The 15,935-nt window shown below is 40.8% G+C and overlaps 1 long non-coding RNA gene across 2 annotated transcripts in view; it reads left to right on the plus strand.

The window, feature by feature from the left end:
- LOC108719412 overlaps nt 1-15,935 on the plus strand; it is a 167,414-nt gene that overhangs the window by 58,188 nt on the left and 93,291 nt on the right. The window lies entirely within an intron of this gene.

Here is a 15,935-nt window from a genome sequence, read left to right on the forward strand (position 1 = left end):
AGAGAACAACATGTTGGTCACGAGACACTGGTTGGGAATCACTGGTATAAAAGGTGGGGAATCACCACTGCCCAGGAATGCAAGGGAGTATTCTCCTAGGTTTTAAAAGCTAGGGGAGCAGCCATATTTGGGCTGCACTCAGTGGAGGAGAGTGGATGAAGCCAGAAACAAGGGTAAGGGCTCTGAGGAGGAAGACAAGCTAATGTGAGGCATAACTCCTTCATGTAGCTCGGTGTACTAGTAAGAGTCAGAGGCTCCACCAAGGAGAGCAGAACAGTTAGGACTTCATGTGTTAACCACCAGTGATGAGCTCCTTGTACTCTAGAGATGAGAGACCTGTTTCTTTGTTGTAACAACTAGCTTGCTCATGCCTGTAACATCTTTAAAGCTGCTTATTATGTACCAACTGTAAGTAAGATCTTTTGTCACCAGCTGTACATCAAGTCTTCATCAATAAATTCACTTGAAATGTTTTTTAAAATTCACTTAAACCCAAATGATTAAGAACTGTTTGAATGTGTGTGTGAGAACCATCCTGGAAACCACTTCCTCCAACACTAGAGTAAAGGCCCACCAGAGACAAAGAGATGTGTGTAATGTGAGCTCTGCTGGGAGTAGCAGGGCCCTCGAGCAAAATAGAATTACACTAACAAGGATATAAAAAGCTGGATTTATTCGAGGCTCTGAGAAACATATGTCCCATGTGGCTCCAAGCTGTGAAACAGGTGAAGACAACTGTCAGTTAACACCAGAAACACTTCCTCCTGAAATGAAGACGGATGAGATCAAGATGACCATGGAGAGGACTTCATGAATTATGTTTTCAGGTCTGATCAATGAATTGCCTATGAAGCAGAACAGTTTTGTCTCTGGACAGAAGACTGCTCAAGACTTAATGTCATATTAAAATACTCTGTCCATGTGCAGCACCAACAGTCTGTCTCCATAGGTCCAATGAGAACTTGCTGTAGGGTATAATACATGGAATTGGCCCTGGGATACTATGAAGGAATCTTTATAGATTCTGTGTGCCGGGTTCTTGATTGGAGGATTCCTGACAGTTACCTAGCTGATCCCTCATATTATAAAATTGTTATTTGAAAGACCACAATTTTTTTTAAAAAAACTCACTAAAAGTTATCAAGTGATAAGCAAATTTTTTTCACTAGCCATGGATTTGCGGCAACTTTTCTCATTTTTGCAAAACTGTGGCAAAAAAGTTTTCACCAAGGATTCGGCGAATTCCAAATAGTGCATTTGTGCATCCCTAAGTCTAGATAACATGGCCCGTACCTGTACCCCCGGCTGGTGCTCCTGTTAGCAAAGCTGGAAAGAATCAGAATACATTTGTAGCCTTACAGAGTATTCATTTTTAGATGGGGTCAGTGACCCCCATTTTAAAGCTGGAAAGAGTCAGAAGAAAAAGGCAAATAATTCAAAAAACAATAAAAAATAAAAATGAAGACTAATTGAAAAGTTGATTAGAATTAACTGTTCTATAACCTACTTAAAGTTAATGAAAAGGTGAACCACCCCTTTAACTCCTGAACCTCCTGTAGCATCTGTTCCGCTTTATCAGTATTGTATATTTCAGTGAATGTAGAGTGTGGCTGTGAATAGAAGGTGAGATAAAAATAAAGTCTGTTCTATTATGTGAGTGGGACACTAGAGTGCTGTGACAGCAGCCTCGCTAATCACTCACATCCTCAGCCTTATTATACATCGCCTGGGGGTGTCATTATGAATGGGCTGGTTTTAGGTGCATAGTAAGGAGCGCTGTCTTCACACTGTATTTTATTTTTATGAGGTATTTCCTTTTCCTCTATCCATACTGGATAATTACCATAAAGGCACTGTACTCACTAGCCATGGCCAGTGTAAAGCTGGCCATAGATGTTGAGATTTTTAAAAGATCAGATCCTGATCGTGAGACCACGATCTTCTCAGAACGATCGTACGATCGTACGAATCTACCATCAACTAAAAAGACCAATTTACCAGGAAAACAAAGGGGAGCTGCCTGCTTGGCCCTGCAAACATAGAGAGATTGCACTGGGGCCGACAAAGATTTTTTGACCTGGCCGATCAATTTCCCGACAGATGTCGGTCGAAAAATCGTAAGATGTACGATCGTTCGAATACCACTAACCGTACGATAATTTCGAAGGATTGGTCGGGCTTCCCTAAAATCGGTCGTTCGGCAAGAAGAATCGTCGCGTCTATGGGGACCTTTAGGGCAGAGACACACGCTCAGATTCGAGGAGATTAGTCACCCAGCGAAATATCTCCTCTTCTTCGGGGCGACTAATCTCCCCGAACTGCCTCCTGCCAGCGATTTACATTCTAGCCGACGGGAGGCAGTTTGGGTGGCAATCGGTGCGCTCCGTTTTCTGAAGTTGCCTCACAAGGAAACTTCGGGCGACTTCGGAAAACAAATCGCTCCGAGTGCCATCCCGCCGGCAATTTACATTCTAGCCAGCAGGAGGCAGTTCGGGAGGCAATCGGTGCGCTCCATTTTCCAAAGTCGCCCGAAGTTGCCTCACGAGGAAACTTCGGGTAACTTTGTAAAATGAACCGCTCCGAGTGTCGTCCCGCCGGTGATTTACATTCTAGCCGGTGGGAGGCAGTTCAGGGAGATAAGTCGCCCCGAAGAAGAGGAGATTTATTGTTGGGTGACTAATCTCCCCGAATCTGAGCTTGTGTCTCTGCCCTTGGGGTTTATTGACCACAGGTAGTGATGGGCGAATTTGTCCCGTTTCGCTTTGCCATGAATCACACAAACTTCCCGCGAAACTGGCGAAAATTTTGGAAACATTTTCATCAAAATGGCTGCCAACATCGGAATTGCCGCCGTTGTTAAAAAAACTTTAATGCTTTCAATGCCGCCGAATTTTCGCCAGCGAATATTTGCAGCAAATTCGCAAATTTATTCACCGCCGTCGAAATGGGCAAATTCGCGCCTGCCTAATACATTCTCCCGTCACTAACCACAGGTTCTAAGCAGTCTGTTCTAATAGTGCAACTGTAGCATGAGCCAGGGGTGTAAATACAGAGGAAGCAGACCCTACGGCTGCAGGGGGGAAGCCAATAGGTATAGCACTTTCTTTATTAGTAATGGGGGTGTAGCAGACAAGATTTTATGGGCCCTTTGATTTGTTTAAAATAGGATCTCTTGCCCTACAGTTTTCATTTTTTATTATTTGTGGTTATTTCGTTTTCTATTCAGCAGCTCTCCAGTCTTCAATTTCATCAATCAGGTTGCTAGGATCCAAAAGACCCCTATAGATGTAAAGTATGATGATCCAGATAACAGGAAAACACCAGGTCCCAAGCATTCTGGATAATTGATCCCATACCTGTATATAGACAAATAGAAATATTGGATATAGTGTGGAAATAAATTTTCCTACGAATATCTTGCCCTATTACCTCCCTTCTTCCTACCTATAACTGCTGCTCTAAGTGAGCCCCGGGCAGTCACCTCCTATTTAGACCACCTGCGAAGATGATTATTGTCCCTTAAATCTAAAACAGGGCTCATATTCACTTTCCCCACAACTGATATGCTTCAATTCACAGCAGCTGAGGAGCTTGGGAGTTGTGGTTCACAGCAGGTGCAAGGGTGGTAGGTTTGACACCTCTGATTTACAGGAACTCTAAAGCTAATTCACAGTTTTAGTAAACAGCATGGAAAAACATGTTTGTAGTGCAGGGCCACCGTGATGAACTGGTAGAAGAAGAAGCTACTTTCTATTGAGATGCCACGGGCACTCTGGGCACATAAAGAAAGTATTGCCTCAAGACTGGCCTTGCAAGTTAAAAGGTGCAACCTGGTCCTACATCCCATCAACAGACTGTAGCTTCTTCCACCAGTCCATCATGTTCTTATCTGGGCTTGTGGCAGGGTTCCACATCAACCACCAGATTGGAGAACCCTAATACAAGCCCGGATAAGAACATGATAGAATGGTGGAAGAAGCTGCAGTATATTGATGACTTTTGAGATTTAGGCTGGTCTTTGGAACTTGCAAGACCAGTCTTGAGGCAACACTTGTTTGGTGTACCCAGAGTGCCTTCCACCAGTCCGTCATGTTCTTATCTGGGCTTGTATTAGGTTTCCCCAATCTGGTGGTTGAATGGGAAACCGTCTAAAAAGTCATCAATATACTGCAGCATCTTCCACCAGTCGGTCATGTTCTTATCTGGGCTTGTGCCAGGGTTCCCCGTCAACCACTAGATTGGAGAACCCTAATAAAGCCCAGATAAGAACATGGCAAAATGGTTGAATAAGCTGCAGTATATTTATGACTTTTGAGATGTAGGCTGGTCTTTGGAACTTGGAAGATCTGCTTGTGGCAGGGTTCCCCATAAACCACCAGATTAGGGAACCCTAATAAAAGCCCAGATAAGAACATGACAAACTGGTGGAAGAAGCTGCAGTATATTGATGACTTTTTAGATGTAGGTTGGTCTTTGGAAATTGCTTGTTTGTTGTTCCCAGAGTGCCTTCCACCAGTCTGTCATGTTTTTATCTGGGCTTGTATTAGGGTTGCCTAATCTGGTGGTTGATGGGGAACCCTGCCACAAGCAGGTCTTTCAAGTTCCAAAGACCAGCCTACTTCTCAAAAGTCCTCAATATACTGCAGGTTCTTCCACCAGTTGGTCATGTCCTTATCTGGGTTTATGGTAGGGTTCTCCAATGTGATGCTTGATGACAGTTTTATTAGCAGAGAATAAATAGGTATAGTTGAGCTGACATATCTTGGGTAAGAGGGGTGGTGAGACAACATCTGGAAGAATGGGGCGTTTGGAAGTTTGCTGTCCAGGGAAATTGGTACATCAGACCTTTACTGCTGATATAAGAAAACCATCTTTTCTACCCAGAAGAAATCTCTTTGTCCATAGCACTAGGGCTTGCTGACAGTCAGTACCTATTTCAGTTACACATTTCTTTTTGGGACGATCTAGAAAGCCGAACACGGGGCCAACTTAGTGTTTGTTTCCAAGTACTTAATGCTCTCCCCAGCCTCGAAGAGGCCACTCTCAGAGCAATTATCCACAAACACATTGCTGAAATGTTTCACCTACTGAGAGGCCCCGGTGTCCACACTGCTGAGCCAAGGATTTCTCACAGAATAGCTGCCTGTGTTCTGGGCCGAGTGCAAGGCCAAACCATTCCAGGCACTTCATTCAGCAGAGGTTTTATGTACAGAAACGCCTTTGTGGCACCGCACAATACAGGGCGATATAGAGACTTTCTAGTGTTCTTTCAATGGCATTTCCTTAGAATATAGAAGGAAAGGAGGGCAGAAGAATGCCTACATGTGTGTCATTTGGATATAAAAGGTTCTGGGCCCCTGTCAGTTGTTTAAAAATAATGGCACGTGGTATAAATTCAGGTGCCAAGAACTTGGGAAAGTGCTTTCAGTTGATATTTATATACTTGGTTCCAAGTTTCACTTGCACCCTTCTCTCTTTGTTTAGGGCTCACTTACACTACCCCTATATTACCCCCTGCACTACCCCTTGCACTACCCCTTGCACTACCCCCTATATTACCCCCTGCGCTACCCCCTGCACTACCCCTTGCACTACCCTCTATATTACCCCCTGCACTACCCCTTGCACTACCCTCTATATTACCCCCTGCACTACCCCTTGCACTACCCCCTGCATAACCCGCTGCACTACCCCTTGCACTACCTCCTTCACTACCCATGCACTATTCCTGCACTACCTCCTGCACTACCCATGCACTATTTCTGCACTACCCCCTGCACTACCTCTTTCACTACCCAGGCACTATTCCTGCACTACCCCCTGCACTACCCTATAGTTTTTGAATTATTTGCCATCTTCTTTCCAGTTTTTAAAAAGGGGGCTGCTGACCCCACCTTAAAAACAAAATGCTCCGTAAGGCTACAAATGTATTGTTATTGCTACTTTTTATTACCCATCTTTCTCTCCAGGCCTCTCCTATTCATATTCCAGTCTCTTATTCAATTCAATGCATGGTTGCTAGGGAAATTTCCTAGCAGATGTATTAGAGCTCACTCAAATAACTGATTCAAAATAACTGCCTTTTGCACAAATCCTGCATGTAGAGAGACATGATGTCTGGTGATTTTAACAGAGTGAGCTCTAATACATTTTCTAGGCAAAAGGACCCCCCTATAATATATTGGATTTAGAAAGTTTCTTATTTCAGTACCAGGAAGCTTTTTTTTTTTTTACCTGTGAGCCACATTCAAATGTAAAAAGAGTTGGGGAGCAACACAAGAGTGAAAAAAGTTCTTGGGGATGCCAAATAAGGGCTGTGATTGGCTATTGGTAGCCCCTATGTGAACTGTCAGCCTACAGGAGACTCTGTTTGGCAGTACATCTGGTTTTTATACAACCAAAACTTGCCTTCAGGCCAGGAATTAAAATAGGTGTGATTGTGATCCAATTAACTTCTAGTTATGCCTCTGTCTATATATATATATATATATATACAATATCAAAACAGGGGGGTTGTGGGAGCACTCTAAAGGCTTTAAAGTATATATATATATATAAGTATAATAAATTCTATTGCATATGTGCCCAAAACAGGGGTTATTTTGTTACAAAGTTATGATCATAAAATTGATAAGCCACCATACCACGTCAAGGTAAACCCCGAATGGTGGTCCCTAACTTAGTGGAAAAATCAGCGTTCAATGGACATTGATTACAGGTAATGCTAGAATGCACATAAAAAATAAATAAAACAAGTTAGGGACCACCATCGGGGTTTACCTTGACGTGGTATGGTGGCTTATCAATTTTATGATCATAACTTTGTAACAAAATAACCCCTGTTTTGGGCACATATGCAATAGCATTTATTATACTTATATATATATATATATATATATATATATATATATATATATATATATATATACTTTAAAGCCCTTTGAGTGCTCCCACAACCCCCCTGTTTTGATATTATATATATATATATATATATATATATATATATATATATATATATATATATATATATATATATACTTTAAAGCCTTTAGAGTGCTCCTACAACCCCCCTGTTTTGATATTATATATATATATATATATATATATATATATATATATATATACTGTGTCATTTTTAAAAACATGCCTCGCCAACTGAGGTGATTTGGGCAATTTTATGGCCATTGCCATAACAAATTAGTGTTAAATATAGTTTGAAGACAATATATATATATATATATATATATATATATATATATATATATATATATATATATATATATATATATATATATATTGTCTTCAAACTATATTTAACACTAATTTGTTATGGCAATGGCCATAAAATTGCCCAAATCACCTCAGTTGGCGAGGCATGTTTTTAAAAATGACATTAATGCTCATTTTAGCTGTTTTTAGAGAAATCATGGCAAAGTGGCAAACTCCTCTTCTGTATTGTACTGGAGAAAGGAAAGCTCGGGAAGGGATAGGCTGAATCAATATCACACGGATTTGCTCTCCGAAGCACCACGTGCCTTATTTCCATAACCGGTGCTTGACAATCAACACTTATAGGCGCAAACACACCTTTCACGCTTTGCTCACTGAGTCATCATTTAAAAAGTAGGTCATGAGGTAAATAGACAATCAGGTAATGTCACCAAGGAGTGCGCCCTGAAGGCTAAACTTGCATTAACTATCGTAATTACTTTGCTTGGCTTCACAAACTGTTCCATGGGAAGAAGAAGGAGAAGTGTTACAACAGGCCAGGGATCCTGAGACGTGAGGAAAACTCAAAATCCCAAGTTTCTCTGGCAGCCATGAGCAAATCAGACTGCCAAATCTCGAGTTGCTAATTCTTTCCTTTCTCCTGCCAATACAACAACAACAAAAAAAAAAAAGAGGCATCGTATGTGCTTCGAGCCCTCGTTGGCCTCTGTAAGAGTGGTGTTATTTCCAGTAGGAACGTTGGCACCAGTAATCGTTTGTAAGTGATGGAAATGGTTTCACCATGTCTTTGTTTGATTGTAACATTTGTGTAAACTAGTCTCTATCACTCTATTATACTAGTGTCCTCATATATCCACTGCCCTTATACTTGTAGTAAATTAGTAGTACTTTTCTCAGGGCAGTTGCACATGGGTTTTATCTTTAAGCTCTACAGCATCTGGGTGCTTAGGGCTTGGCTGGGGGTGCCAAGACTAAAGGCTAGTTTGGAGAGTTATGAAAAGAACAACGGCTTACTCATGTGGATACTTCTGGAAGGCCAGCCTGAAGGTAAATTAGTGTGACATTAGGAGATGAGTACTTATTTGCTATCCTAGATATACTTAGAACTAGGACTGAATGGCTGATACAGTGATGTTTTAGGATACAACCTATTATGCAGAATGCTGGGGACCTGGGTTTTTCAGATAACCATAATTTGGAACTTCATACCTTTAGGGGAGATTTAGTTGCCTGGCGATAAATCGCCTCTCCTTTTCGGGGCTACTTATCTCCCCGAACTGCGTCGGCGGATGGCACTCGGAGCGCTTATTTTTCCGAAATCACCCGAAGTTTCCACGTGAGGCAACTTTGGGCGACTTTGGAAAATGAAACACACCAATTGCAATCCCACTGCCGACCTACATTGTAGGTGGTGGAAGGCAGTTCGGGGGGGGGATTTGTTTCCCCCGAAGAAGAGATTTGTCGCTTGGTGACTAATCTCCCCGAATCTGAGCGTGTGCCTATACCCTAAGTCTGCTAGAAAATCATGTAAACATTAAATAAACCCAATAGGCTGGTTTTGCTTCCAACAAGGATTAATTATATCTTAGTTGGGATCAAGTACAACTACTATTTTATTATTACAGGTATGGGACCTGTTATCCAGAATGCTCAGGATCTGGGGTTTTCCAGATAACGGATCTTTCTATAATTTTGATCTTCATACCTTAAGTCTACTAGAAAATTATTTAAACATGAAATAAACCCAATAGTCTGGTTTTGCCTCCAACAAGGATTAATTATATCTTAGTTGGGATCAAGTACAACTACTGTTTTATTATTACAGGTATGGGACCTGTTATCCAGAATGCTCGGGACCTGAGGTTTTCCGGATAACGGATCTTTCTATAATATTGATCTTCGTACCTTAAGTCTACTAGAAAATAATTTAAACATGAAGTAAGCCCAACAGGCTGGTTTTGCTTCCAATAAGGTGTCATTATATCTTAGTTTGGATTGTTTTATTATTTCAGAAAAAAAGGAAATAATTTTTAAAAATTTTGGATAAAATGGAGTCTTTGGGATATTCGGAGCTTTCCAGATAAAGGATCCCATACCTGTATCTGTAAATTCTTATGAGCTAAAGGGAGCCTCAGCTAATGGTTGACTTTTAACGGTAGACTTGATCCCAAAAGCCACTGTTCTAGAGTTGCCCATATAACTGTATTCAGGGAAATTAAGACACAATGGGGCAAATTCACTAAGGCGCGAAGCGCCGAACGCTAGCGTTAATTCGCTAGCGTTTGGCATTTTCGCTACTACGCAAATTCACTAACTTGCGCAGTGTAGTGAACGCTACTTTTTACGCTAGACTTCCTTCGCCACCTCAGACCTGGCGAAGCGCAATAGAGTAGATAGGGATTGTTTAAAAAAAAGTAAATTTTTTTTCTAAGTCCCAAAAAACGCTGTCATGTTTTCTACATGATGGCTGATAGGCTGAAAAAGATCGAAAAATTTTTGGGGCTCCCCTTCCTCCCCCCTACATTTCCTGACTCATGGCAATTTACCTAGACAGTGGGCACATGTGTAGGGCAAAATAAAATTTTTATTTGCTGATTTGAAGGTTTTCTAGGCATTTGTAGTGCAGATACGTGTTCCTCCATTGAAATTTGAATTTCGCGCCGTATGCAAATTAGCCTTCGCTAGCGCAACTTCGCTTTATATAGCGAATCAACGCTGGCGCAACTTCGCAACCTTACGCTACCCCTGTGCGCAACTTCGGATTTTAGTGAATTTGCGGAGCCCTGGCGAAACTACGCCTGGCGAAGTGTGGCGAAGTGCGGCGAAGTTGTGCCTGGCGCAACTTCGCATCTTAGTGAATTTGCCCCAATGAGTAGTAATCCACCAAAATGCACAACATTTTTTGATGTCCTTAAGTAGACTGATATGGGTGAACGTCTGTATACCTTATGAGGTCATCCAAAGCACCTCTCTTTTTAATTTAAAAAGGTTAAATGGTGAGCTCAACTTTTGATTGTTGCATTGAGTTTTTTTGGGGGGTATGAGGAATTAAATTGATTGATATGCTCATTTCCTCTTCCTGTATTGGCACACAAGAGCCACTGTCCCTGTTGCGGGGCAATAATTGTTCCCATGTGTCCAAGGCCACACAATTCCCATTGATTAATCACAGGAAGAGATGTTTCACATGGAAGCCACTCTAAACATATGTAAGAATGCAAAACTCTTCACAGTATTCTGATTTGTTTCTGTCGAGGGTTCCTCTAAACCTAAAGCCCAGGAAATGTATTTATACCACTCTGGATCTCAAACCGTTCAAGTGCAACATATAAATACTCAACATAAGAGCTTAATGGATACTTACCCACTTGGTACAAACTTGGTGCCAATACAAATACATTCAGACTAGAAATTCCTGCTAATCTCGGGACTTTGGAGAATTTATGGGGCATTTATTAAAGGAAAACTATACCCCCGGAACAATGTACGTCTCTATAAAAAGATATTGCATAAAACAACTCATATGTAAAACCCTGCTTCATGTGAATAGACCATTTTCATAATAATATACTTTGTTAGCATTATTTGCAATTGGGTAATCATAAATATAAAATTGCCATTTTAAAAAATAAGGGATCGTAGGATTCACGGTGCACACAAACATACCAAACAAGCCATACATGTTAGGTCACATGAGCCAATTAAAAGACAGAGTTGTGTCTTTTGCTTCCACACTTCTTCCTGTTACAGTTAGAGCTGCAGTATTTCTGGTCAGGTGATCTCTGAGGCAGCACACAGACCATCACGAAATGGTGGCTCAAGGCAAGAGATGTAAAAGGGAAATATTTACTTAAATATAAATTCCAGTTTGTTGAGATTCTTTAATATGCCACTTAATTTGATATAAAATAGCTGTTGCTTTAGTATTAATTTTGGGGGTATAGTTTTCCTTTAAGATTTATTAAGGTTCGAATGGTAAATTCAAATTTTCACTATTAAACTGACAAATTAGAATTTTAAATCACCAACCTGAATTTGAATGTGAAACAATTTTAATTAGACTATTCTCCACCTAAAACTTGCCGAGTTCATGTACAAGTCAATGGTAGAGGTCCGTTGAACCGTTTGAAGATTTTAATTGCCTTCCTGACATTCTAGGGTTTTTTTCGGAGGAAAACTCAATTCTAATTCGATTGGAATTTGATTCGAATCAATTAATTTATTTGAATTATAAAAAAATTGCATAAATTATTAATTTGACCTTAATAAATCATGTACATGGAGATGGACTCTCATTGTCCTCTTCAGTTGTAGATCAGGACTGTGATGGTATCTGAGCTGAACTGCCAGATATAGACACCTGTCAGATATAACAGTGCACCCCTTGTCAATTCCCAGCACCCTCAGAGAATCAACAGAAAGAATAACGAGGGAAATAATCCCACCATACTAATTCTATGCAGAGCATGGCAGCGGTATATAAAGGATGAACTCAGATCTGGTGGGAAGGTGCAGTAAACATTTCCATATCTGTGAACAGCTCAGTACCGCTGACTATTTGTCTGTGTTTTTCTAGATATATGTGAGGTCTAGATGACAACAAAAAATGAGACTAATGAAGATTGACACTCTTGTGATGCAATATTCAGGCCTTGATTGAAGTCCATATTTTATGCACGGGAGCTGACGGCTGCTTCATACACACCAGCTTCGTGCTTGGAAATCAGTGCAGTCTTCAGCATATGTGGATGCTTATTAAATGCTTCCCAACATTTTGGAAATAGAAAGAGGGACAAAAAGATTTGCTTCGAGGAGCACAGTGATTTGTTTGACCACGCCATTTTGTGACCACACCCCCTAATTACCATGTTCATTTTACAAAATTTGTCGGGGTATGAAAGTTTGAACACATTTCTGTGGTTTTATGTGTTATTACAGTTTTGCTAATGAAGGTGAATTGCCATTTAAAGGAGAACTAATCCCTCAAACTAATGGAAACCCATAGCCCACCCTCCCTGTTCCTCCCCGCACAGGTGTTAATACCAGTAAATACCCCTAATTCTTTAATTACCCTTCGATGCAGAGTCAGCGGAGCTCACGGGTGCATCGGTGTATCGGCGCATGCGCAGTTGTAGCGAATTTCCAGTCCCGAACAACTGCGCATGCTCCGACAGCCACGGAAATTGCCGAAGGGACCCGAAGATTCCCGAAACGGTGAAGTTGGTGTGCTTGAGCTCCGTTGCGCTGACTCTGCATCGAGGGGTAATTAAAGACTTAGGGGCATTTACAGGTATTAACACTTGTGCAGGGCAGGGGGACAAGGAGAGGGGACTATGCAGGGTAGGGGTTTTCATTAGTTTGGGGGTTTAGCTCTCTTTTAAGCTTCAAGCCACAGTTTCCCCAAGAGACCTGCTTATCTTCAATTGTTACAATGGTTTCTTTGCTTATCTTAAATTGTTACAAAAGTGCACCGTATTCTGGGCTCTCTGCTAAAAGTAACATACCGATAAATGTGAGTTCCTTTAAAAATAGGACAGCAAATAAAAAAATACAAAATATTTATTAGGACATATTTGGCCAAGGCCTAACGCGTTTCGTGCTTGTTGGGGCACTTACTCATCGTTTTGTAGCACTTACTCTGCTAAAAGCCAATTACGTTTTAGAAACTTTGTATCTTTTTCTGCTTGTTCAGTGCAGGAGATCAAAGAGAAAGTTGGGACATTTCAGTAACAATCGGGAGCTGAGCTGTCAAAGTCAGGACTGTCCCACGAAATACGGGACATTTGGGAGGTATGTTAATATGGGAAATTTGGTGCTCCTAAAATCTTTGGTAGCTCAGGGAAACATCACCCCAACTCTCCTCCTTCGCTTCTAGAAATTGCAGGCTCCAAACTTCCAAAATTTACCTTCATTGTGTATTCCACCTATAATCGAGATACTGTGAGTTGTAATTCAGCAACAACTGCAGTGTTTCTGCTATAAAGGAACAAATAGCAAAACAACCTCTGTTTTTGGAATTTGTAGCCCAAGCCGAAAAAATAAGCTTTCCCCCATCTATATTATTGTGCTATAAATTAAGAGAATATGTGGGCTGGGTCCCAGTCATGTGCAGCAGTGCAGGGGGTAATTGTAATGTATTTCCCATTGCTGGAGGCGCTGATACCAAGACCCGGCTGCAAGGGTAGGTGTCTGAGCCATCCCCATGTCCCACTCAACTGTCGTGTGCCCAACAGATGTTCAGGAAATGTCGACATTTGCACTGTGGGTCACCGGGAGTTGGAAGGACTGATATATAAATAAATGACACAAAGCTGTTAAGGCAAGGAAGTTTGAAATGATGTTATTTCATAGGAAGAGGATAATAAAGGGTTAGTTTGCCTTTAAATGAGCTGTTAGTATGATGTAGAGAGGGATATTCTGAGACAATTTGTAATTGATTTTCATTTTTTTATTATTTGTGGTTTTTGAGTTATTTAGCATTTTATTCAGCAGCTCTCCAGTTTGCAGTTTCAGCAATCTGGTTGCTAGGGTCCAAATTCCCCTAGCAACCCTGCACAGGTTTGAACAAGAGACTGGAATATGAATAGGAGAGGCCTGAATAGAAAGATGAGCAATAAAAAGCAGCAATAACAATACATTTGTAGCCTTACAACTTACAGAGCATTTCATTTTTAGGTGGGGTCAGTGACCCCCATTTGAAAGCGAGAAGGAGGCAGAATAAAAAATGAAAATAATGCAATAACTAAAATAAAAGAAAAAAATTAAGACCAATTGAAAGGTTGCATAGAATAGGCCATTCTATAACATACTAAATGTTAACTTCAGCTGAAGGGTCTAAATTCCCCTAGTAACTGTGCACTGGTTTGAATAAGAGACAGGAATATGAACAGGAGAGGCCTGAATAGAAAGATGAGAAATTAAAAGTAGTAATAACAATACATTTGTAGCCTTACAGAGCATTTGTTTTTAGATGGGGTCAGTGACCCCCTTTTGAAAGCTGAAAAGAGTCACAAAAAATAGGCAAATAATTAAAAAAATTATTTAAAAAAAAGAAGACCAATTGAAAAGTTGCTTAGAATTGTTCATTTTGTAACATACTACTAAACGTTAACTTAAAGGTGAACCAACACCTTGAAGGTGCACATTAAGGGGCTGATTCACGAAGGGTCGAATATCGAGGGTTAATTAACCCTCGATATTCGAGTAGGAATTGAAATCCTTCGACTTCGAATATCGAAGTCGAAGGATTTAGTCGATGGTCGAAGTAGCCCAAAAAATACTTTGAAATTCGAAGTTTTTTTACTTCGAATACTTCATTCGAATTTAGTGAATCGGCCCCTAAGATCTCCTTTGAGGGCTGCGGATGGAGTAATGATGCGCAGGACACTTAAAAGGAAAGTGAAAACAAGTGGCTCACAAGTAGAAGTAGGTGAATAAAGAAACAGAAGCGTGAACTGAGACTTCCAAAAGTCATAACCCAGGATGACACTCAGGGAATGACTGAACCCAAACTCCCCTGGAAGCTGAATTATTCCATTTTGCAATTAGATTTCATTCATTGTTTCCTCTAGCGTTTGAGAGATGAACCATTTTTTCAGCAACTGATTTATTACAGGTTAGGGTTGCGGATTGTGGAAAATGAATGTTGAATATGTTTCTAAGTAGTTATCAATGGTTTATCGACTTATCTCGGTTTGTTTTTAAATTTTACGCTACATTTCCTCTACTGATTTGACGAACTTGAAGAATTGTTCTGGTTTAGCATTTATCAATCTCAAAGCCCTTAGTGCACCTATTTAACCTAAATTTTAGGGATGCACCGAATTCAGGATTCGGTTTGGGATTCGGCCTTTTTCAGCAGGATTCGGCGAATCCTTCTGCCCGGCCGAATCGAATCCTAATTTGCATATACAAATTAGGGACAGGGAGGGAAATCACGTGACTTTTTGTCACAAAACAAGGAAGTAAAAAATGTTTTCCCCTTCCCATCCCTACTTTGGTTCGGTATTTGGCTGAATCTTTCACAGCTCTAGAAACTCTCTCACTCTGTTTGTTTAGGATAGCAGCTGCCATATTAGCTTGGTGTGGCATCACTTCCTGTCTGAGTCTCTCCCTGCTCACTCATAGCTCTGGGCTCAGATTACAGCAGGGAGGGTAGAAGGGAGGGGAAAAGGGAGGGGGGAGAGAAGAGAGGGAGGAAGGGAAGAGAAGCAAAATGAGCATGCTCAAGCCCAAGCCCTGAAGGTTTAAGCTGAAAACAGGAAGTCAGATACAGAAGCCCATGAGTACACAATAGAAGGAAAGAAATGTGGTGTTTCTTTTGACAGAGGACTCAGAGCAGCATTACTTTGAGGGTTTACTAGTGTATTTATATGGACCTTTCTGATAAAGCTTACTTAGTTTAGCCTTTCCTTCTCCTTTAAGTCTACTAGAAAATCATGTAAACATGAAATAAAGCCAATAGGCTGGTTTTGCTTCCAATAAGGATTAATTATATCTTAGTTGGGATCAAGTACAAGCGACTGTTTTATTATTACACAGAAAAAGGAAATCATTTTTAAAAATTTGGATAAAGTGGAGTCTATGAAAGACATCCTTTCCGTAATTTTAAGCTTTCTGGATAACGGGTAGGGTCACCACCTGTCAGGTATTGACCCAGACATCCCGGTTTTTTGAAGGCCTGTCCGAGTCAAAACTGCTTCATA

The sequence above is a fragment of the Xenopus laevis genome, chromosome 6L (genome assembly GCF_017654675.1).
Source record: "Xenopus laevis strain J_2021 chromosome 6L, Xenopus_laevis_v10.1, whole genome shotgun sequence".
NCBI classification, from domain to species: Eukaryota; Metazoa; Chordata; class Amphibia; order Anura; family Pipidae; genus Xenopus; species Xenopus laevis.